At 35.2% G+C, this 25,996-nt stretch overlaps 1 long non-coding RNA gene across 1 annotated transcript; it reads right to left on the reverse strand.

Moving 5' to 3' along the window:
• Nucleotides 1-8,078: 8,078 nt before the first annotated feature.
• LOC150101117 (uncharacterized) lies at nt 8,079-17,313 on the reverse strand. Its single transcript, XR_016549164.1, has 2 exons — nt 16,891-17,313; nt 8,079-9,017 (listed from the first exon to the last, which is right to left on the reverse strand). It is a non-coding gene; the product is annotated as an uncharacterized LOC150101117 (long non-coding RNA).
• Nucleotides 17,314-25,996: the final 8,683 nt, after the last annotated feature.

Below are 25,996 nucleotides of genomic sequence, written 5' to 3' on the forward strand. Positions count from 1 at the left end.
TAAAATCGGCCTCTCCTACTCCATGTATATGTTACCGCTAAAGTGCAGAAATCAGTTATTCTGCAGATTATCTAGGTATTGTGCAGATTAACTACGGTCCGTTAATGTGCGGAAAATTGTTTCATTTCTCAAATTACCTAGGTAATCTGCACATTACCTACTAGGCACTCGTTAAAGTGAAAATAAGATCTTTGCTGAAACAACAGCAACGTTTCTGTATGTTTAAATTAAGATAATGTTATTTATTTTTTGATATCTAAAGAATCAAGTTAATACAATCAAACAATCAACAAATTAGTTGATAGAATCAATCATCAATCAATTACTGTAATACAAGGAATTAAACGGTTTAAAATATTATTACAATTAAGAAAAAAACATATGATAAAATTATGTTTACTTATTAAAAAACCAAACTAAAAGTGGAGGGAGAGGGGGGAAGGAGTAGGGAAAGGAAATGAGAGAAACAAACTTGAACTTTAGCGATACGGAAGTCGTTAATGTGCACATTACCTAGGTAAAATGCGGAAAACTCTTGATTCCGCACGTTAACGGAGCAAATCAGTTAATCTGCAGATTAGCTAGGTAATGTGCACATTAACGGTTTTCGCACTTTAGCGGTAACATATATACGGGAATAAAAAGGCGTTAGCTAATTTTTTTTTTTTTTTTTTTTTTTTTTTTTAAGGCAGCAAATTTACTATTACTAAATAGATTCATTGCAAAGGCTGATCTCTGGTCATTTCAGGATTGATTATTTTCACACATGTGAAATTCGTTTTTATCTTTGAGCAAAATACACCATAATTGTGCAGAAAAGAAAAATAAATCAAATATCATAGGACAGTAAAAGTAATTCCAAGTACACGTAAAGTCAAAGGTTGTTCCACCACAGTTAATCCGTTAACGGCTCTAAAATCGCCGTTCAGGGATTAACGGAGAAGGGGGTAATTGCGTGATAAAAAGTAGAATGCGGATGAAGTTTTGATCCATTAAAATTGAATTGGCAACTATGCCGAGGAATCTTGTCTGGAAGCAGTGCAGCATTTTTGTTTTTATTCAAATCGTATATAATTACTTTTCATGATGGAGTATACTCCTTAAGATTGAGCATACTCTTTAAACATTTAGAAAAAAAAATCTTTAACAGTTTAAAGATCAAGTGAAACGAGGTGGTCCACGAGAGCTGATACTGTATTGCTTTGAAACCGTGGACATAAACTAATTAAAGAGGCATTACTTGAAGTATCCATTTCTCCTCATGAAAAACCTATTTCTAAATTAGAGCTCATCATTGGCTGATAATTTTGACATTTCAGAAACAGCAATTTTAACAGTTATGTGGGACAAAATTTTACAACGAATAAATGCTACTAGTAAATCTCTACAAGATCCGGATATGGATTTGTTGTTAGTAATAATTTGTTACAGTCTTTAGTTGGTTTTATTTACGATATAAGGAATAGTTTTTGCTGCTTTAAATGAAGAAGAGAATTTATTAAGCGATGAGACAAAATTTAAAGATGAAAAGGAAAGAGTGCAAAAACGAAAAAAAAATGTCTCACGAAATTTCACAATCTAACGACGAGATTACTCATATATTACATGGAAAAGAAAATTTCATTGTTAATACTTTTGTCTTTGCGATAAGCTTATTTTGGAAATTAATGAAAGAGCAAAAAGCTATTTAGACAGATATGTTTGGCATTTTTTTGAAGAAAGATATAGCTGAAAAAGACTAGTATTAGCAAAATTTTACAATCTTATGGGGCTGATAATGATTAAGTAAAATTTATTAGTGAAGCTAAGCAATTTTTAATAATGATAAAGGAAAAAAAATTTTCAATTAAAATAATTACAAATTTATAAACGATGGGACAAGGTCTACTTTTCCGAACGTAGAAACAATTATAAAAATATTTTTGAGGATGCCTATTTCAAATGCAAGTTCTAAACGCTCATGGTGCAACTTGCACCAAAATAAAACAGCTGACCTGTCATTATTATCCATTGAATCAGATCGAATTAATCGAGAAAGAATTAATCAGAAAGAATTCTCTAGAATTCTAACTCTATTAATCGAGTCTATTGCATCATTTAGATATATTTGTTAAAACGAAAGCTAGAAAAAAAAACGTTTAGTTATTTTTTCTTTTTTAATTTAAATTTGAACTGATATATATATATATATATATATATATATATATACACACATATATATTAGTTTATTTTAGTTTATAATATATATGTATATATTAGTTTATTAAAATGAGTTATTGTGGAAATGTCGACTTTTATTTTCAATAAACTTAAAAAAAAAAAAAACCTATGAATTTGATTAACTGAAATAGACTTGTTCTTTTAGGGCCTCCTCAAAAAGTATAAATGCGGCCCTGAAGACTGGAGTCTTACGATTCTATATTTTAATAATATAAATTTAAATTTGAGAATATTGAAAACTTTTAATAAATTTTGAATGTGCGTATTAACGATTTAACACGGAGTCAGTTAACGAGTCCAGTGCTATGTCGTATCACAAATTCTGTTCTCTCAGTTTCTGGTATCAGATTCTCATTGATTAGTTTTATTGATGTGAATTCCAGCCACTAAAGATTGTAAACCTATAGTATTAATACGTGGGTAGGCTAAGAATTATCTAGAAGCAAATCATGGAATACTTTAAAGCTGAGTATTATAATGAGCAGATTTTTAGTTTTACACTGGGCGAGGAAAATAGCATACATTATTGTGCACTTAACTCTATTAGACGTTAAATGAGAAAGAAACCTTTTGCCACTAAAAAAAAAAAAGGGGGGGGAGATCGACTCTCCTCCAGTTCTAGTGTCCACTGTACAATTTCAGAAAGATCTAGAATTAACAGGAAGCTGTTGAGAGGCATTGAATATTTACTGGTGAATACAAGAGATTTTTTTAGATGAATGTACAAAAGTAAGGATAAGAACTAGTTACCTGAATGTGTCGTAAATGCTAAGAGTGAATGAGTTTAAAGTTTAGTATGATAGCCTTGGCTCAGTAGATATAGATGAAGTCCTTTGGTTGGAAATACATTAGTTCGAGGACCATCTAGGACGCGAAGAGCTATTATCAGGGCCTTCTAACAACTGAAGATGAGTTAGCCAGTCTCATACAGAGTGGAAGGATTTTCCTTCCGGAAACTCTGGTTCTTCGTCCCGCAAAACGGCTCCGTGAACACACTTACCTTTAGGGGATGGAGTAGAGGGATGGTAAACTGGCTGCATTAAATTTTCTAAAACCTTCAATCCAGGGACTCAACCCGTCTTGTACGGATGAGAAATGGATGGATATTAGATGTTGCAGACTTTGTGGTAAATCTTGAGGACTTTTGTATATAAACATCTCTTTCCCCTCGACGAGTCTGACTTCAGAAGAGTTAATGTAATAATACTAAACATGCAAAGTGTCTTTGCAGCAAATGAGGATGATCTAGTCCCTTTTCGCGAAGATGCACAAAACAGCTTTATATCTACATGTAGGTCTTCGTATATTCGACACATTAGTATTTCTGTTTTATTATCCAAACTTGAAACTTTATTATCCTACACTGCGAAAGTTTGATTTAGAATCTTTACGTTGTCCTTCGATCGATTTAACTTTGAAAATGTTTTCTAATGATGGATTAATATTTGGTGATTGAAAGGGCTGCTTGACTTAAATTTTAAGCGTTTCATTGTTAGTTTCTCGGATTCAAGCAGCTAATTTCATTTGAGTAGAATACTAATTTCAGAGTTAACTATCGCTATTAAAACTTCTTTGGAATAAGTTTCCAACTCAGTCAGGTATGATTTGGTTTCATTAGGATCTAAATAAAAATTCAATTTAACATCCGGGGAAATATACCCATGCATTATAGTAGTAACGAATGATTTGAAAGCAGAAAAATATGGCGTTCAAGCATTACTGGAAGTAGCAAAAGAAAAGAATGAGATAGTTAAGATAGTGAGTCTGTTGTCCCCGGTATGCGAGAGTAGAGTCGTGAAGGAGGGCAATAATAGCGAATGACACGATGTGTAGGTTATGCAGGGGGAGTGAGTTTGACGGGCGAAAGGATTTATACATGAAGGATGGTTTTCATCTGAATAGATTTGTTGTTCAGAGTCTGGAAAAAAAAGTGTTGCTGAATGAAGTGAAAGTGGATGTACAAAATTAGGGAAACTATAGCTTTTTTTTGGGGGGGGGGGGGCTGTTGAGTGGATATGCAGATATCAGTGAGGAAGTTGAATGTAAAAATGTCTATAAATGCCTAAGTTAGTACCACTGGTAACAAACCAGAATGGGATAGTTAGTATAAAGCGTCAGGATAGCAGTAGGCCCAAGGGGCTTTTGCACTTTATGTACATTAATGCCAGGAGCATTCGGAACAAGGGAGAGGAATTTTTGGCATTGGTTAGTTCATCCTGACCAAAGATTATTAGCGGTAGTGAGACATGGCTAACACAAGATGATATAGTTGGTGGGATAGAATGTGAAGGGTATAGTGTTCAGGGAGGATAGAGAGAAAAGAATGGGGGAGGAGTGTTATCGATAACAGCCAATGAACTGCAACCAAAGAGAGAAGAAGTTCAACTGCAAGCCAGTGAAAATAGCACATTTGAGGCTATCCGATGTACCATCAGAACAAAATATACAGTTGGTTGCTGCTTATAGACTAGGGAATGGAAAAGATGATGGGGATAGAATGCATCGGCAAATAGGGGGAAGGCAGTTATTATGGAGGATTTCAACTATGGAAACATTTAGATTGGGAGGAAGGAAATAGAATTTATGCGGTTATTAAGGGATATTTACCTGAGACCATGTGATGCAATATACTAGGAGTTTGAGAGTCCTCGATCTAGTAATTGCATCTGAAAATTTGTCTATAACGAATATGTTAACGTTACTGCCAATAGGTGAGAGTGATCTAATGGTCTTGACCTGGTAGATGGTTAAATGTGTGAAATTTTCAGTTAAGACGGAGTATATGTGGAATTACAGACTGGTAAATCTAACAACCTTAGGAGATTGTTTGGATCAGGGAATTTGAAACTGCAAGGGATGGATGTTGATAGTGCGTGGGAAGTTGTACTGCTGGAAGTAATGGCAGACTGCATACCTAGAGTCAGGAGAGTAAATCAAGTGGGAGTTAAATGGATGAATATAACCATTAAGCTGGGGCTGCAAATAAATAAAAATGGAGGAAATTCAAGGAGAAAGGGGACCAGCAGGCATATGAACAGTACCAAGAACAGTGCAGAAAGGCACCCAGTGTGCCTTTCTGCACTGTTCTTGGTAAGAACGGATAAAGCAGAGTATGAAAGGAAATTAGCTGTGCAGGCCAAAGATTATCCGAAACAGTTCTATCGATATGCTGCAAGTAAAAGAAAGGATATATATAGCATGATTTTAATGACAGCCGATAGTAGGGAAGTAACTGAATCAGTCGAAATAGTAGAATTACTAAGTGAACACTTTGCAAGAGTATATCATTCAGGTGAAGATATGGCAGTAATGAGAGAGAGAAACACTTATATGGAAAAGCTGGAATTTTACATGAAAGTGCTAAGGAATTGTCAATGCCTTTGATCATATTATTTATGATAAGTCTCACCTCTGAGTTAGTTCCAAGGGGATGGAAAGAGGAGGAAATAGTTCTGTTTCATAAAGGAAGCTCCAAGACTGATGTAGCAAACTACCGACCGATCAGCATATCAGTAGTCGTTAAGATATTGGAGAAGTTGGTCAAGAGCAAAATACAGAAATGGATAGAAGGAAATGGGATACTGTAGGGGGGGGGGACAACATGGTTTTTGTGAAGGGTAGGTCATACCTCAGTAACTCACATTTTATAACACAGTGACAGCTGAGTTGGATAAAAGTAATGGGTTTATAGTGATACTGCTGGATTTTGCAAAGCTTTTGACAGGAATACACGAAATTCTAATCAGTAAACTGCAGCACATGGGGATGGATATAGGGTTGGTGAGATGGATAGGAGAGTGAACAGAGCGTAGTTTATTCAGGAGTAGAGTCTAGAAGAAGGCCTGTGACTGGTGGCATGTTGCAGGGCCGCTACTGTTTAATTTGTACATTAATGAAATAGGAAAGGATCTGAGAGAAACTGTTCAGTTGTTTGCCGATGATACAAAGTTTGGTAGAGTAATAGTTAATGCGAATGATGCTAAAATTTTGCAGGATGATTTGGATAGATTGGCAGTCTGGACAAAGAAGGAGGGATAACAGTTTAATATGGCAAAGTGAAAGGTTATGCATTTTAGGGCGAAAAGATTATCACCTGTATACCACATTGATGGAACTGTATACTCCATGAAATTGAAATTTCATAATTGGAAATATTGGTGGATAGGGAGTTAAAGTTTAGAAGGCACACATAAAAAGTGGCTAAAAGCAGCTCATCAGATTACTTGGTTACTGAAGAGTACTTTGAGGAGCAGGTTATTATTCCTCTTTATCGAGCCTTGATAAGACCCCAACTTAACTACAGCTCGCAGATCTGGGCACCAGGGTTTCTTGGCGGTGAGGAAGAGGTGGACAGGATCCAGAGGCGTATGACCTAGATGGTAGCAGGGTCTATGAAATGAACCTTACGAGAACAGGTTGAAGATTTGTGGGTTACAGAAATTGGTTGATAGGCAGAAAAGGGGCGATATGATTAATACATGCAAATTACTTAAGGGCTTTTACAAGGAAAATTTTCAGAACATTTCTGGTGGTGAGAGAACTGGAGGCCATCCTTGGAAACTGGGTAGAATGTAGTTAGCAAGGGTGTGAGAACTAGATTTTTTTTTGCTTGGAGAGTGGAATAGGTTGCCAATGTCTGTTATGGGCGCGATGACTGTGAATGAGTTCAAAGTATGATAGATACTATGCAAATATTGGATAGTTCTTGACATGTTTAGGGCCTCCCTCGAGGAGTCTAAGGTTTCCATAGAGTAGCCCGTGATAGTAATAATCATGTTAAATATCACTTGAAAATATTTAATTATTATACTTGTGACGAAATGTTTCATTCAAGCATTTTTAAAAGAACAAGCAGATTTAATTAAACAATTCTCTCTCTCTCGCTTTTACTACTTAAATATTAAAGTAGTTGAAGAGCTTTCTATTGCCGTAAGCATTTATTGCATTAATCTATTTTATTCTCGCTGTATTGCTTGCTTGCAATATGATAACATTTATTCCCCCCCCCACTCCATGTATATTTGGCAGATTAAGAGTGGCAGTGTTATCGTGGCTGTCAAAATGCTCACAGATACATGAATACTTAGTTCATATAAAAGCGAGAGCTACATTTAAAAATTCTCAATGCAGAATTCATTAAGGACGAGAATCATCGATATGGATTGCTTTTCATTGCTATAATGTGTCTAGCAGTATAACGCAAGTTTGGTCTCAAACAGAAATTGCAAAAGCCGGAAAGCAGTGTATATTCGTAAAGTGGAAGAGTTTGATCCAAGAAGAAAGATTAACCCACCTTTACCTCTTTCTAAGCGAGATTCCACGACGATAGCTTTATGGGAAGAATAAATGCTACAATGTCTGAAAATCAATACCAAGTACACCTTTTAACCAGTGCAAGATCCATACTTCAAAGTTGGGAAAGGTGATTAACAAGTACTGGAGGTTCTTCAGATTTAAATTATATTTAATAAATAAATTTATTCCAGTGATTAAATAATTTAGATTTATAAATTTAATCTGATTCTATATTTCGAAATTTTAATTTCTATTACCATTTAAAACACTTTTATAGATTTGTTATTCAAATTAACATTCTTCGCAATATTATTTTGCTCCTATTTCTTGTCCCCACACTCGATTAGCCCTAATGAAAGAGCTCATTGGCCTAATGGAGCCCATTTCTGAGATTTTAATTCCCGTTGAATGTTTAGAAAGGACACGATACGGTTGACTTAAATAGGAAATCCTAAAGATATAAGCACTCTGAAGCAGCTCAAATCATAGTGAGAAGTTTTCCAAGTTATTTTTATTACCTGTTAGTGCAGAAAGATACGCAAAAATATAAAATAAAAATTCAATGAAAGAAAAAATAAGATTTATTGCTTTTATCCCTTCAAAAAAGTGTGACAATCTATACGACGAGTATTAAGCTCACTCATCGGAACAGATCTGATAACAGTGTGTTACCAGTTAATAGTAGCTTAGAATCGTCATGGATTCTGTTAATAGATAACACTTATTAAAAATGACATTTTGATCGTTAGGGAAAAAAATTTGAATCATTACACTCAAGTTTTCAACTAAAGTTATTAAAAGTTTTCAAACGTAAATAAACATTAGAATTATGTTTGTTATGAAGTTTACATAATTCTTACACTATGCTCTTCTGGAGAGTGTTCTTTAATCGAGCGGTACCTCCACCATTCCTCTTCTGTCAATGGTTGGAATGTCCGTTTTTTTACATTCCTTTTCTGAGGGCATCTCGATGGGAACTTCTTTCTTAGGTGGTTTCCATCTGTACTTATAGACTGTGCAACAAATCAGAAGAACCATTGCCATTGTGCCTGCTCCTATTCCACCATAGATCACCTGTTGTTTGTATTTTCGCCATCCTTTTGCTACTATTGGCTGGCGCTCCACTTGTAGCTCGACATATGAAGCAAAAGGCGCACCATACGGTTTGCTTCTTGGCAGATTCTCAACACAAACGCAAGTGTACCTTCCACTCTGCTCAATATGCAATAGCAGCACTGTGAGAGAAGAATTTTTATCGGATACGTGATATTCCCCTCCTGATGTATCAACATGACGTCCGCTGGGCAAGAGCCAATACTGGAATTTCATTTTCATGTCGGAAGCGGAGTAGCAAGGTAGGGTGATGTTCTTGCCTTCACTGCCCGATATGGTAACATAATCAGGATGATTATTCGTGTGAACTACAGAACATTCGACGAATAATAGGAGGAATGAGAGCCCTAGTACGGTGCCAAGTGACATCAGTCTAAATCACAATATATCTGTAAAAAAAAAATTAAAAAAAACTTTGTAAACATAAATTTCGCAATACTCTGTAGATGTAGAGATAAATAAAATACTTGGTTATATTTTGAATAATATAGAGGATGTTAGCATCATTGTCGTTATAAAGCGAAATGCAGAAGTAAACTCCAATAATCGCAACAAATCTGTCCATGTTAAACCACTCCGACGAAGATTTAAAAATATAGCAGTAGTTGAATTTGTGGAACAATTTCTACACGTTCAACTTTTTGTAGTATGAAAAAAACAAAATTTTGTAGGATGAAAAAAAAAACTGTTTTTTTTTTCATCCTACAAAATGAGAAACTGGCCTGACGACACATTTAAGAGACAGTCAGTACGAACCCACTGGGGATCCGCATATGGGTCAGATAAGTAACCGGGGGGAATACTTCCACAGACATTTTAAGGAATGTGGAGAAATGAGGTCTTCTGACAATGTCCAGTTCTCACTTCGCGGTGCATCCCGTTAATAGTTATCTACCTAGATAATGAACAAACGAGGATGAGCTGCAATTGGGGATTTAGCGAACCAAATTGTTTTCGGTGCTGGCTTAAACTAAATCACAAATCTTCTGTTTCTATAAGAGAACCGCGGCGAACGCTTAGAAATCAGCTAGTACAACAAACTCCATCTAAAGAATTCAAGATAAGCGTCATCAAACATAAGAAGTATCAACGGAAAAGATGTGGAACCGGTAGAATTAGAGAAGTTCCATACTTCGACATAATTAGTGTTACCAAAGCGAAGAAAAAAAAAAAAACAGGCGCTAGATTCTTCTAAATATGATGGATATTTTGAATTCAGGCAAGAATTATCAGGCAAAGGAAGGAGTAGCTATAGCATTCATGACCGTACTGCAGGAAATTTCAAGAGTGATGTGGGTAAATATCAAAATATGGAACTGGACAATTAGACTTATTTGTGTATGGTCTCAAAGTTCTAAGGAAGTGAAGGAATTTTTCAAGGTATTGGAGACGGTAGCTAACAAAGAAAAAGTTGGTCACTGGAGATTTAAATAGAGTAAGGAAATTGAGTACCAGGCATATCGAAATATTTTGGGAAAAAAAATCTGGAGGAAAGAGCAAATCTAATAATAATGGGAAGTATCTACTGGATTTGTTCAAGGCTTATGGATTAATTATTATTAGCACGATGTTCCAACATAAAGATGTGTACAAATTCATATGGAGAGAAGATAGAAGCATCAAGACAATAACTCATAGACCATGTTATTGATATTTTCATGCTAGTTCAAGATACAAGAGTATACAGGAGATACGAAATAAGTGGCCATCATTTAGTTTTGATGAAGTGAAATTGAGAATCATATTGAGCAGTTTGTAAGATTTAAAAAAAAGAAAGTCGAGCGGATTTCAGAGGTTGAATCCAAATATACAAGTATTCAAGGAAAAAATGAAAGAGTTTAAAGACAAGAACCAAGCCTTGGAGCTGGGGAAAACTAAATTGCACATTGAAGTGGTACTTGCATACCGGTCGGCGATACCAAACTTACCAATTAAACATGATAGTCGTTTGACTTGGGGAAGCAGGAAACTGAGGATTTTAACCTGTGACTCAAATTTACCGTAGAATTAACACTATCGTACAAGAATATACTAATTATGGTTTAAGAATACGAGAATAGCGGCAGTTGTCTGGCATACTCTTGTCCTCGAATCTTTAGCTACAGACTCAACGACTTGATCTCAGAAAATGTATAGAATTATGGCCAAAGCAACTACGGCTCCGAGGTCAGAGTAAATTGCGTGTTTTGCGCAATGAACAACTAGGGTTTCTAGGGGAACCCCCCCCTGCTACCTTCGTATGAGACTGGAAACCCGAAAAGAGAGAACGAAGGAAAAAGTTATCTGTGGGAAATAAAAAAAAGTTGTTACAATATTTTTTAATAAAGATGCTTAAAAAACTCCACATGCTTTTTTTTTTTTTGCTTGCTTGTCTAGAGTGGACCCATTTAAAATTTTTAAGTGATCTTACCTGAGGAAGACTATATTAATTTAACGTAATCAGAAACTGAAAGTTCTCTTTTTAGGTTTCTTATAAAAACAAATGTGATACAATTATCATAAAAATATCTAATATTTATCTGAATGATAGGATTGGAATGAATTCTGGTATTCTAATCGTTAACACATTTCGATAGCACCAGCTGATAAACTCGGTCATAGACAAGTTACTTCACTGGTAGTACTAGAGGAAATAAAAATATTGTAATTTTTATTATTTTTTTAGAACCATCAGAAATTCTACAACAACCATATTACACGTAAACTGCTGATCGCAACACTTATCAAGCCAAATTAATAACTGTTCAAAGAAAACATGTTGATGAGATAGCGTGGTAGAAACATTCTATTCAAATCAGTGAAGCTAAGCGCGCTTAGAACTACAAAAAAATTGAAACAAATAGCAAGTACTAGACTGCTCACGACTTGAAAATTCAACTAGCACCTCTAATCACCCGAGGATTTCTCTGGTTACTCCCGGAAAATTTTTGTTTACGAATAAATAGAAGCGAGAAATTGATAGGCCAATGAATTGTTTTTCTGTATCTGATATATAAAACGCAAACATTTAAGAACGAACCTGAATAAGCGAAGAACAAACAAGCACAAAAATATTCCCATCTTATAATCTATGCTGATGAAATATTACAGAATTTGCGACTTCGTTTGAGTTATTTCGGCGATGAATTGTAAGTAATGACAAGGCAAAAAACAAATATCAATTTCAAAGTTATTTCCAATTTGTTACGTCCCTTTTTAGTAAATGCTTCCGTGTCATTTGGAAGAACTGCCATTTCGTTGAAAGACGTGAATTCGAATTCTTTACAACGCGATGAACATTGCTAAGTTTTTTAGTTGCTGGTCTTATTCAGAAGTGGTAGGATTTCCACTTCGGAAAAACTTGGATCTTCTCACTCAGTAAAACAGACTTCTTGAGAACACTTGAAATTAACAGGCAATTACTCTCAGTTCACGGCTTCGTTAAAGCAAAGCCTTGCGCAGACGAAGAACCTGGAGCTGCGGGCGAGGAAGCACCCTTTCCAATCCGTTCTCGGACTAATGTTGATTGTGATATTTATAACCGAGTGTTTATGGACAGTTGTTGATTTTGGATGTAACAAGTTCAGTTCCCTCTGATTTTATAAAGCTGGTTTGCATCCCCGCCTTACTGTTAGACCTTGTTAATTCAGAACCAGACCGACTTTATTCTTTTGTTGTTGTTGTTGTTCGAGGTGAAACTATGCTGTTCGTAACTTGATTCTTTGTTTTTATCGCATTTACGAGCATGAAGGGAAATAGGAAATGCATCGTAAATGATCAGTTCTAAGAAACCGAAAGATTGCGTGTGGTATGTAGATTGAAGCAGAGATATAGATGGCATGTCATATTGCAGGGCAAGATCTGTAAATATGATAAGAACATTGTTTCGCTGTCGCCAAGATAGTGAAAAAACAATTGATATTCCTCTCCACACACCTATAAAAATGCCTCACGATAGAATTTATCAATTTCAAATAATGCTGATTGTGTACCAGTAATAACGTGTATTAATTACTTTAAAGTGTATTAAGTAATTAATACACTTCGAAAAGGCTTTACGAGTAATAGAAAATGAGAAATATTTGATTTCGGCCTGCCTCCAAAGTATGAGCAACTGCTTCCACTTTAAGAAAAACACTGGTTTAAAACGTAGTGTGGAAATGCATCTCTTGAAATTCCAGTGAATAACGAAAGGAGAAACATATTCTTCATACTTGAAAATGAGAGGTGTAGGCGAGGTGTGTTTACTAGGTATGAAGGTGTGACAGATCAGACTGCACGACACACATTGAAGGGTAGTCTGCATCTGTTCAGTATCCCTGCACCACTATCACAGGATCTCTCACCACTTGTTGACCGAAGAATAATATGGCGTTAGAAGCAAGCAAAAGTTCAGTTGTACCTCTAACAGAGAAAGTTGTTTCTTCTGAATGGTAAGGAAGGAATATTTCTTTGCATCAAACGAGATTTGGGCTCAATCCTACGAAACAAAGTCAAAAGCAGAGAGTGACGGAAATCTCTACGCCGAAAAAAAAAAAAAACTCAAGCAACATGAACGTGAAAGTCACCATTGACGGTGTATTCTTCGAAAAGTCGTTCTGCTGGACGCAGTCTTCAATGAGAGTGGTCACATAGCGCTGTCGCGAGGCCAACGCAATATTTGTTCTTCGTTTATCTGAAAAATCAGATGAACACAAGTAAGCAAACATACATAATACCTTAAAGCTCGTGGGTTGTTTGGATTGTCATCAAAGCCACTAAGGCTGTGTATTATGCGTGTTCTAGTGAGTGGTTTGCGTATAATGTTTTAAAAAAATTATATATATTAGAGCATAAGACTGGATAGCCTATCGTTTACAACAGTTCGTACGAACGTAATTTTTTTTTTTTTTACTACGACGGGATTCGAATCAGCTCTTTCACGAAAGAAAGAAGGAATAAAGATTAACTGTAAGTGTATGAAAATCATAATCTGTATCCCATGTTGCCACTATTTCCTTCCTATTAGTTAGACCGGTGGTTTAATTTAGTGTTGTCTCAATTTTATAAATTAAAACTCAACACGTTTATAAAAAGCAAATTACTTACTTTTTGACTACCCCCCCCTCACACACAAGAAATTGTGTAACAGTTGAGTAAAAGAGGCGAGCGCTTTATAGCGCTATTTGTAATTTTCCTACATATAGATGCCTTTTCCTTTGTTACCCGAGGAGATATTTACCTTAGGCGCAGTGTTGAAGGTGAGCCCTGACCATCCTCGCCGCCTACGCTACAAACGGCATAGTCATCAAAACATCCTTTGGTTAAAAAGACTGGTTCCAAACTTGCACGTCAAGGACACTTGTAATACGTGAGTGTATTTCAACTCAGGATGAGTTAGCTGGTCTGACATAGACAGGAGATATAGTTAATTGTCCTATCACCGCATGCATTAATATGAAGCCATCTTACTCAGCTGACAGGACACCTGAGCCGAACATAGATGAAATGATGTATATGAGAGGGAGTATGCCTATAAAAGAGGATATCATATACTGATGCACAGGCGCTCACATGTAGAGGCAATAGCTTCCAATTCGGTGTACAGAATTATGATGTATTGCACAGGCTCATCCAACTTGCTGTAATCATACCAAATATACATTACATGTCAAGCTTCACCCACTTTTGGAAGCTGGTTCAGTTTCCCCCCAAAAGACGAATTCTGGATTAGTTCAGGCTATTTCACTGATCATAATCACTTTCTATCACCACCGTCGCTGGCGTCTGCACACCCTACCGTACAGACCCCACTCTCTGAATTTAGGGGGAAAAAATTGGCCGTTTTTTACTACTGCAGTTGTTATTTGGGCTTATAGCCAAAAGAAACTAAGAACATCGCTGGCATATGTCTTAATTTGTGTGTGTTCTTTTGCTTTTTTTTCCTGTGTTTTGCTGGTTGAAAAACTCGAGTGACCAGGAAGAAACATTCTTCAACATGTATGAAACCGGGTAACTCACCTTCAGTAAAGCTGTTCTAAGAGGTTTTGTGTCCTAGACGGAATCGAACCCAGGTCTTTCCATCCAAATGATATTGTCGATACCGACTGAGTTAAGGCTTTCTATGACAGTGAATTGGACACCGAATGTATTGTGATTATCAAATCCATTAAATTAATTTTCTCACTATGCGCCTTGCTGCCTGGCCTCCTGCGAGTCTCTTGCTAAACACTGTAACCTTCTTTTGTCTGTTTAAGGTAAACAGATGTCTATATTCATAGACTAAAATATTTCAAGTAACATACCAGTGAAGTAGGTGGAAGATGAGTTTCATCACCTGGTGAGACCACGCCCTGCTTATTGGAGGTTGAAGTAGCTTGAAAAAGTTCCATTTTTGGTCTCTAGAGCAAGCTTTCCGGACTATATAAAAAGTACATTAAAAATACAAAAGCTGTATAAAATGATAAAAAAATTCTTTAGTCCACTCACGGTACCATATGTACTACAAGTTTGCAAATAACTTTCGTGGGTAAGAGCAACATAAAAAGAGTAGAACTAACCAAAGCATTGTGTATTTTACCTTGTAAATCAATCCGCAACGCGTATAATAACTAATGTTACTGTATCATATGGTCAAATAACGTCTGATACTGTACTGTTTTTTTTTTATCAGTGGCGGCCGATGAAAATTTTAAATGGGAGTGCTGCATATACAAAATAAGAAAAATAATACATTTTTTTCCTAATCAGTAGCCAATTTATTAATAAATAAATTTACATATTAAAAAATTGCTTTATTAAAAATTTCACCCTCACCACGAACACACACCGATAATAAAAGTTTCGTACACAGAAATAACGTCCGCAAACATACAGTTTATCTGTAGCGACACTGCTCAACGAGCAATGTCGGTTTCGACAGTGCGTTAGATCTCAGTGCATTTGTTTCGTGTAACAATAATTGAGAAAATATAATTATTTTCAACAGTGACACTCGTCATAATTCCGCCGTGTATCTATAATAAATAATAATAAATAATTATTTTAACAATATAAAATAAGATTTACCAAAAATATTTCATCCCACACCACGAACACACACCAATAATAAAAGTTTCGCATCTCACAGAAGTAACGCGGGCAAGCATACAATTTGTCCGTAGCGACATTTATCTGACACTAGTCGTTGAGCAGTGTCGGATTCGTTTGTTACCTGCAGACAAGTGCAAACGAATATCGGCGAGTCTAGCCGAAACTGACCGAACGTGATAATTCCGACACTGCGTTAGATCGCAGTGCATTTGTTTCGTAATCTAAAGCGTTAATCGAACAATTCCAATTATTAACTATTCAGTCAATGTCGAAACATAAGCTGTAACCTTTAACATGTTGTATTGCATTTGTACGTATAATGTTGTAAGCATTGCTATTATCTATAAACACAAATAAAATGTAATTTTTTTTTCGTTTTTTCATTGGGGGGGGGGAGGGTGTCGTAGTGCTTATGTACAAGTCGCCACTGTGTTTTATGTTATGTGCATGAAAATTGAATTTACCCTGCATCAGTACTGTGGAATTTTTAATGCGATTTCTTTGGAAATTCTCTTTTATTGATTATAGTTTTTGCTGAATGTTAAAAAGCATTGAAACAAAGCTCACAGAAATCTGTAGTTATAGGCTGGTGCCCATAGATTAATGTTGCTCTGGTTACTAAATATATCATTGAAGTTATTTGAACATTACTTCTCATCTCCTTGGAGAGATTATGTGCCCCACGGGGTTTCGAAAACAATGGGCAAAATATTCACAGTCCACTCTTCCGTAGTGTTGCTGTAGACAGTATGACAGTAATATTAGTCATAATTACTAGTAAGCTGCTACACTGAAACTTAACAAAATTTCTTCCCATTTTTTTTTTTTTTAATGCTAACGCCACGAAAAGCTGTTAGTTTATACTATAATAATTAGTACAGTGGGTGGGCTAAAAATTACATAATCCGTAAATACTCCTGAAAACACACGCAGCGATTCCCCCCCCCCCTCCTCCACGCTTCTTCTCATACCTTCCAGTAGGGTATTAGTCACACATGACGAGATTTCTTCAATACCTAAACATTGTATTACATTGAAATAGCCAACTTGAAAATGTTTGTATGCCCTTTTTCTTAAAATTTCAGTCCGACTCTAGTTTATATTCCGATAAATTCTAGCTAAAAATAACTTTACTATCTTACTGCCATATTAATTTTGTCTTGAGAGAAAGGCTCCTCTATAATTAACAAATATTGAAACAAAAACACTAACCATTCTTTGAACCTCTTTTCTGACACTATGAAATCCATTTAGATCCAACAGCGTTATATTACGTTGTAGTCAATTTTACAAGCCAGTTTCTATTTCATAAAGTTTCTTGTTTTTAGTAAAAACAAGAAATTAGCTTATCTTTGGAGAGAGAGAAAATGCTGCTTACTGTAAATGGTAGTGCAGATTTGTTTTCAGTGCTATCGCTAATCCATCCTTTTATCCATTTTGTAAATATATTTATCGAATCTTTCAGTTAAAACAAGCCATAGCAATATTGTTTAAAAAATAACCTCCACTTTCAAATAACATGAATGTTCATAAAGTATTTCTACAATTACCAGAAATTTTTATATTATACATAAACCACTAAGTTGAAGTTACAAATTAATCTTCCGATAAATTTATACAAATATCATGGTATATACATACTTAAAATGAAAATTCGCAGCTATGTTCTAAAACGGAATCCACGTTTGAGAATAAGCAAAACTGAATTCAGTGGTGTGAGTATACATCATTATCACACAATGCGCTATTCTCTCTCGCAATATGTGGTTTCTTTTTGATACTTTGAATTACGCTATTAAAACAAACATTCCAATTGCTGGAAGTTTTTTCACTTGGCTATGCTACGAATTATATATTTTTAGTTTAATCCTTTATCCAAGTGTAAGCAAACAAAGTTTGCACCTGAAGTATTTTCAGGACTGGAACAACTCGTGGTAAAGGTAGCATAAGTTCTGATCACTTGCCTTAGTATTCTATAATGCAAAGCACGTATCTTTATGGGTGTGTATAATGCTGTGCATTATGGAAACGGTCGCTATCCAGACCGGTTTCGACCTTTATTGAGATCTCGTCAGGCTCCCACTGACGAGACCTCAATAAATCCAGAACATGCGCCTCTGTAGCACAATTGGAAGAACGACGGTACGTTGCGCCCTTCGATTAGAAAAGGCCTAAGTTCCATTCTCGTCATGACGGGAGGAATCTTTAACTGACGTTTTCAATTGAAGGTGAGTTAGCCGATCTCATACGGAGGTAGCAGGGTTTTTTCTCCCGGAAACTACGGTTTTTCATCCCATATGCAGACAAATCGGCCCTTCAGAATACACGCAATTTACAGACAAAAAATACTAGTCGTTGTGGGCTGGCATTGATGTAGGTGATTGGTAGTAGAGGTTCTGTGTAGTAGTGGAGACGGAGAGTTGTACGGTGGGTGTCCTCCCGCGATGAGTCTTCGGACTCCTTAGAGGTGTCACGAATAATAATAATAACAAAGAATCGAATTCATCGAATTCCAATTCCATATATTTTCGGGATTTCAGAACTAATTTCAAGAATTCTGAAGAAATATGATTTAACATCCGCTTATATCCCTATTAACAAAATATCCACTATTTCCCCTTTTCTAAAAATAAACGCTCAACTATGTCTGCCTGGTATATATCGAGTTCCTGCAATCTGTCGTACTTTGGACAAACCGGACGCTCTATAGAAAAAAGAATACAAAAACATCAATCATACATTCTTCACAACAAATCCGATAAGTCTGGATTGGCGCAGTACGGGATAGAGACAAGCCACAACATTTTCTGGTCCAAGACTCGCCTTCTACACAGATGTCGCTATAAATTCGAACGCCTATTCAAAAAGAGTGCTGAGGCCTTATTTCAACGCCCTAACTTGAATCAAAATGACTGTATATCCTTGTCAAAAATATGGGAAAGTTTAATCCTGATAACACACTAAACATTTTTTTTTTTTAATTGAGATTAAAAAAATTTCTTAATTCTTACATTAGTCTAATGCATTGGTTCCCAAAGTGGGCGGTACCTCCCCCCCCCCAGTGGGCGCTGAAGCCTTTTGGGGGGAGATCAGAAGCATTTGGGGGCGGTCTAGGGGTCGGTGGCTCTTTATAGAAGAAATTAATAATATATATTTAAAAATTATTTTCGTGATTTTGCGATTAGATAATCATTTAAAATTTAAATATTGCATTTTAATTCATCTTATGCCTGTCTTACACGATCAATTTTTTTTTATCAATTTTCTATTTCAATTATTTAATCATTTGAAAATTTACCATGCCAGATAGAAATAGATGCGCTATTTTCTCACTGACATAGAAAATTGACATGTATGTGTGTATAATAGGTTATGTTTACAGTAGCAAATATATTCGTTATATTTCATTTCAAAATATACATAAAATATATAAAACCACTTTTCTAATTGATTTGTACAAAAATAAACCCAATTTTATATAATTTAATATTACGAGTAAAAATAATAATGGCAAGAAAGAAATAAAATCGTGAATTTTAGTTAGCCTAGTTAGTACTAACTTATATTGCTAACTCGAGGGAAAAAACAAAGCAAATATTATTCGAAACTTATTATACTGTTTTCTGTGGTTATGTTTTGTAGGGTTGTTGTTTATATCTTGTGTAATTTTGTAATATATTTAATGGTGTTTTAGTTATTACAATAAGATTCTTACTAATGCAATGCAATCTCTTAATTGTATTCCACATTTTCATATTTAAACCATTGTATGAAACTGTTCATAATGTTATTCGAACATACATTTTACAATCTTTACATCTGAGCTACGTTTTACCAAAATCGGTATAGCAATAACTGTGTTCAAGATGAAGCACATATTGGCCACTTCTTTTTTAAAATTTAACGGCATAAGCAGTAATGTATCATTAGTTGCTATTTACGTCAAAAATATCAAACGGCTTGAACGAGGAAAACTGTTATAATGGGGGGGGGGGGGGGCGTTACAAAATCTATGTCTTGCAAAGTGTGCGGTGGCCCGAAAAAGTTTGGAAACCTATGGTCTAATGTTATCTTTAATTGAATTCATATAAATTAAGATTGTTATATGAAATTGTGAATTAATACCTATTTCATCACTCTGATGAAATTTACTTCTCTTTAATGCTTAGCAATGTAACATCACGCGATCATTCAAAAGTAGAACGCGGCTCGTTATACTTTTGAATGATCAATTGTTTGTATTCCACCTTGTAAAAACTGTTCCTATCAAGCCACTGAGGATAGTCTGTTAGTTTCAGACTGAAATATTTGGCAAACATTAAAATAAATATTCTTGTGTTAACGTGTTTATAATTCTTAATTTAATGTCTCAAGTGTCTCTCAAGAATAGAATTTCAAAGATTAATTTTCCAAAAAAGGACTATTAGTTCCTATAAGAGTTGTTACAAAACTATCGAAAGCAGTCCGCAAGTGTGAAAATAGGCAGTTCTCTTCCCATCATAGTCATATTGTTTTGCTACACATTTATTCTTCCGATATTGAAAAACATTAACTCAAAATTTAACCACCTTTTCGTATAACTTGCAGAGCATACAAATTTATGGTTCAGACATTTCTGGGTAAACTTATTTCTTCGTCGTGTAAAAAACAAATAAAACAAAACAAAATAAAGTGAAGTATAGAAGAAAAATATTACATAAGAATGAAAAACACTGTCACCTGGACGCAAGTCGTAACCGCGAACTTCTTTCAGTTGTACATTATCCAGGATTTTCAGAACTTAATTATTCAGCACACAGAATACTAAACTGTTTTTTAAGGAATCCCCGAGTTTTTTGAAATATTATGTAAGCCTGTAGTATATTAGTATTTTGGGCAGGTTTCATGTAAAGTAAGTAACATCTTTTACATTTGGGAAATCCTTCTCTACAGAACCAAATATGGAACTTTTTAAATCACTTCAGGCCTCCAATTAAGCGAGGCAGCTGTCTCACACTGGCATTAAAAATCTTCCATCTGATGACATTCACAAACATCCATGCCTATGGCGGGATTTTTCTTCTTAAATGCATTGATTGTAATATAATATGCAAAAAAAAAAAAATATATATATATTTTATAGAATACCATCTGAATTAACGTCTTGCTTATCCAGAAACCAGGACACATTTAATATTAAAACAAACTAGACTGTAATGTCATAGAACAATCAAGCCATGATGTGTGAGAATTTTTCTATAGGAATGCCAGCAGTGTATTTTAGATTACTGGCAAGGAAGAGATTAGTGTTTGAAGAGTGGCTCAGATCATTCAGATGTCTGGTAGGCATGCTAATTAATTCGAAAAATTACTGGTAGTAGTCAAGGCATCGACATCTCTACGTGGCCGAGAGTGACTATGCTGCAATTACTTATACAGTCATCTTCACCTCGTATTATGAAATAACTAAGTGTATGAGGCCAATATATAAAATGTGTTAACTATGTGCTCTCCCGCCAGTTTACTTGTTTCATGGAATTGAAAGAAGAAAAAAAAATCAATTTCCGGAAGGGGAAACCCTGCTTACGTCTGAAACTGACCTTCAATCGAAAAGTTCTAATAAACGTACCGCATCCTAGGATGGGGGGGGGGGATAGATTTGAAATCAGGTCTTTTCATCTGAAGTGTAAAATGATGTGTCACCCTCATGACTACACTATGCAAGCGTCCTTATTTGACTTTTCTAAGAATGCCAAATGGAATAATCTTCACTTTCATTTCTGGGTTTGGAAGTGTGACATACCGTGAAGACTCCGCACAGCGATGAATTCCACTTGCTACAGAGCACATGAAAAATTTAGTTATGCTTCTGGTTTGATAATCTTTATATTCCCAATTTCACTTTAAATTCTCCCTTTGGCACAGCTTTAATTCGACAAGCGTGTCAAGCTGCGCAAGGTAAGAATAAAATACAGTATATCACAGCCGGGTTTTCATCCAATTTTCATTTTCACTTTGTCTAAAGGTCAAAAAACGTTGCAAACAAATTATCGATATGTCAAACTGATTTGTATTAAAAGGCCAAAAGTAAGAAATGCGTGTCATTACTGTGTTGCACGCTGGACCTGTTTCTCTACCCCTTATTACACTTTTGCCGCATGTATTACTTGCAGATATGCACACGGCAGCTCTGAATTAGATCCGATATCGTCAGTCCTACCCAACAAATTAGGCATAATCCTACTCGCCAGTCTCCTTCCTGTTTTTTTTTTTTAATGATATGTATCTAAGTCACTAGGAATTCCTTAAACAGATCAGTGGCATTGCATCCGTGTTTTTTAAGGCTTAAAAATATTTTGTTTATTAAATAGTGTTTTGTCCAGTCTCATCTGCTCCCAATTGCGAGTGTATTTGCCGAACGCTGCTCTTACTTATATCACCTATCAAGGCACGAAATAGCTCGACATCTATTCCGAGTTCCACTTCAAAACTGACAGCGGTCTTATTTCCTTCGTTTCTTTTTGAACGCTTTCTTCCATTGTCTTATTTTCTCAGCAGTTATTCACTATCTGAAGCGAATGTTTCATCTGATCATTGTTATGTGATATTATGCAGTCGATAAAATTCAGTAATTTCTATTGTTTTCTCCATCCTTGTCAGGTATGGCCAATCAGTTCTTTTTCTTCTAAAAATCAGTTATATAATTTTTTCCAGCTGTATTTTAAGCCGTGAAATTATTTCCTATGAATACTAATATATTAATAATAGGGTTTCTATTTTTCAACCAGACCGTATTAATTGTTTATTTCACAATATATAATATGTAGTAGATACACGAGTGCATCTCTTGCATTGTATTTTAAGTCATTAATTTAATTTAAATGAAGACCAATATTTTTAAAAAAAATTAAAATACATTTATTATATGAAAGCCATTAAAATTAAACTGCTAACATCTACCATTCCCCCGTTTGGAGATTGGTTTTTGTTTCTACCGAAACGCCGGTCTGGTTGGCCGAGTTGGATATCATTCCTGCTTGCCAATCAACAGGTTCTGGGTTCATATCCAACCGAGGGCATGGATGTTTGTAAAAGCCTGCTCCGGACGAACTTATATAGCTCCTTGTGTTCATACGTTTTTGTATATTATTAACGGAAATTCCTGCTGATATTTCGTCGACATAGTATTAAAATGCAAGGCGCTGATTCGCATCAAATTTCTCTAAAAGCCGTTTCTAGAAGAAAAAAGTATCTTTAACACTTTCATTGCCAAGCTGAAAATTGGAATTTCGTGTGGTGGCCAAATTTTTTTAATTTTTTTGAGTTAGCGACGTCCACGCGATAACGCGTGATCGGCCGTTTGGTGAGAACTCGCATCACGCGATATCGCTTGATTGGCAATGAACATGTTAAACTATATTCAATATATATATATATATATATATATATATATATATATAAGGCTAACTAATGCAGAAGATTTTTTGAAAGGAAGCTTTTATAATCAGATATCTCAAATTCAACAGTTTCAGATATTAAAATCCAGGAATAAGTTTCCTCAATGGTTGCAGCATTCCTGTGCTGTCGGGGATTCCCCCACCCCCTCCCCGTTTGCAACAGACAAACTTGAAACAATAATAAATAGTACTTTTTATGTTAATTCTGTACTTCGGTTTATTCCGGTCAACTTGTGCTTCGGTTAATATTGTTAACCATATTTAATCGTATATGCTTGATTTAAAAAAAGGAAATAAGGGCTATAAATAGAATAGACTTCTGAGCGAAATCATCGACTTGTTGGATCACCAATTTTTAGCAACTTCGTTTTAGTAATTTTACTTTGGCACTCTAGATAACATTTAGTATTTTAATAGATTCTGTTAAGCGCAAAAGAAGTTTCGTGTATTATTGAATATACACACATACTATCAAATGAATCAACTGCCAAATAAATCAAAAAGAACAATCACCGGACTACCTATGATATATCCTAAAAATGGCGATTTAACATACATGAAATTATGGTTCATACTCACGTTATTATGAGCGAGTAGTAGACTGTTACCAATGTAACAATAGCGCTATCCTTTTTCACTCAGATTGGCGAACCAATTCGGCGCGTGCTTTGGAAGGAAACTGCATCCAGATATGCGGAGTACGTCAGCTGTTAACTGACTATATGCTGGTTTTGCAATGTCAGTCTTGATGTGTATGACTGAAGCTTGGGAACAAAGTTCGTATTATCTGACACCGCTTGTCTTAAAAGCGATGCGTAATTCAAACAACCTCTACATGCGTCAGAAAGCAACAAATTATCCAAAATTTAAAATGATAATCCCTTATCTCCTACTGTAGGAATTTATTTTGTATACTTGTCCCTTAGTCGGGCATTGATAACGTGTTTCATGTTTGTTTGGAATACCATTGTAAAATAATATATACACACACGCTATATTACATCCTAGGTGAGCTACAGCTGTGATAATAGACTGCGTTGGAAAAAAAAATAATAAGCATTCTGAATAGCGAATACATTTTCCCTTTTAATAATAATATAAAAAAAAGTGCTAAACTGGACATTCCCCCCCCCTTTTTTTTTGAAGTGATATGGAATAACCCGTTCCAAAAATCGTGTGTTATTCACTAATACTTGTGATAAAAGTTCATCTGTATACCTATTTGATTTACGTTCTAACAGTTAGCATGTCAGAAGCGGGGGATTAGCATGTCAAATCTTTCTCCCATACTTCTTTGTATAAACAGCGCAAATGAAGATAGAGAAATTTATACAAACGCCTTATCTGTATTTCTTTTAATTCTAAAATTCATTTTTTTAAAATAAATTTCATTTTCGAAATACGTTAGAAAGGTTAACGAATAATATCTACTTATACTTTTCGTAAGATATTCTCTGCATTACGCAGATAACCAATGGTTTGGCAGGTTCCAATTCATTGATGATTTTGTGTGTCAACACACGGGTAATCTTGCTTAAAATTATGGGGTTAAAATAGAGTAATGCTAGACTTGACTGTCCAGAGCTTACCATGAGGACCCGCGTTATTCATTAAACTGTATTGTTCATGGATGCTTCTCTGTATAGATTTCTATTCAGATAATGCTGCAGGCACTTAATCGGGGATTATGTTCTAGAATTAATTTAGATTTCTGCTAATTGTGAGTCTATTGGGGAGAAAATCCTAAGATGAAAATCTGCATAGACTTAAATACAAAGTCTAGTGATCTAGCGCTGTGAAATTTTCCAGAAACTGGTAGTCATCTGGAACGTTTCAAGAAAATGGAATCATAACTAGGCACAGTTCCATTTTTAATTTTGGTAAGCAGTAGTCATCAGTAGACGTACGTCTACTGATGACTTTATCATTATTCAAGAATGTGAACAGATCAGATTTTTCATAAGCTTCACTCTTAATTATTCTGTTGTACCAACAAGTTATATTTCTTTCTCGGCACTTATTTCCGACTATATCAGCCCCTCTCCCTTTCATATTGAAAATTCCATCGAAATCTACAATGAAAATTTTCCAGGAGTAATCACTGTGGCAAAGTTTCTGATAACTATTACAAGATTTTCATTCCAGTCCAAACAGGTTTTCTATTCTTGTAATCGAAAATCTGTTTGGACTGGAATTCTGTTAGTTGCATGATTGCCCTAATATCCTTGAAGTTAGGATAACTGTCTGCATTCATACATTGTGATCTTGTCCATGACATGGCATTAGTATTGCACCATCCATGCTGGCAATACGTTGTTAATAATAATCCGCTGTTTACATGCATTTAAGGCCATATTTACCTAGATCACCTTTCGTGACCAATTTTAAGATGAGGTGGTTAGTTATGCCTAACGATTACGAAGCCCTCTAAATTTTGTGATATTCTTGATTTATTCAGTGTTTTCTTAGACTAATTTGTGTATCTTTTAGTATTTTATTGTAGTTTTTTTTTAAGTGGATTTATATTATTTAGCAATATACTTGTAGAAATATTATTAGTTTAAGATAGTCTTAAAAATGACGTCAAAAACTTGTCAGGACAAAGCAGTGTTCATAACGTATTAATAAGATTTGATAATATAAGTGAGGTTAAGTTTTAAATATCCGATTAAAACAAATTATTATACAATCAACTAGAAAATCGAAAAACGTTTAAAGAAACTTACAAGTTAATAAAGGTAATCGAGACAAGAGGATGCGGTAAAGCACTGAAGTTTGTAAGAATAATGATGACAAGAAGGTAAGTCAATTCGAGTATAAGAAATATATCATATGGTACGGCGCTTGCCGTTGGAGTCACTACTGCTAGCTTCCTGGAGACA

Source organism: Typopeltis vanoorti, chromosome 12, assembly GCF_054136105.1.
Source record: "Typopeltis vanoorti isolate ZY-2024b chromosome 12, IOZ_Tvanoo_1.0, whole genome shotgun sequence".
Lineage (NCBI taxonomy): Eukaryota > Metazoa > Arthropoda > Arachnida > Uropygi > Thelyphonidae > Typopeltis > Typopeltis vanoorti.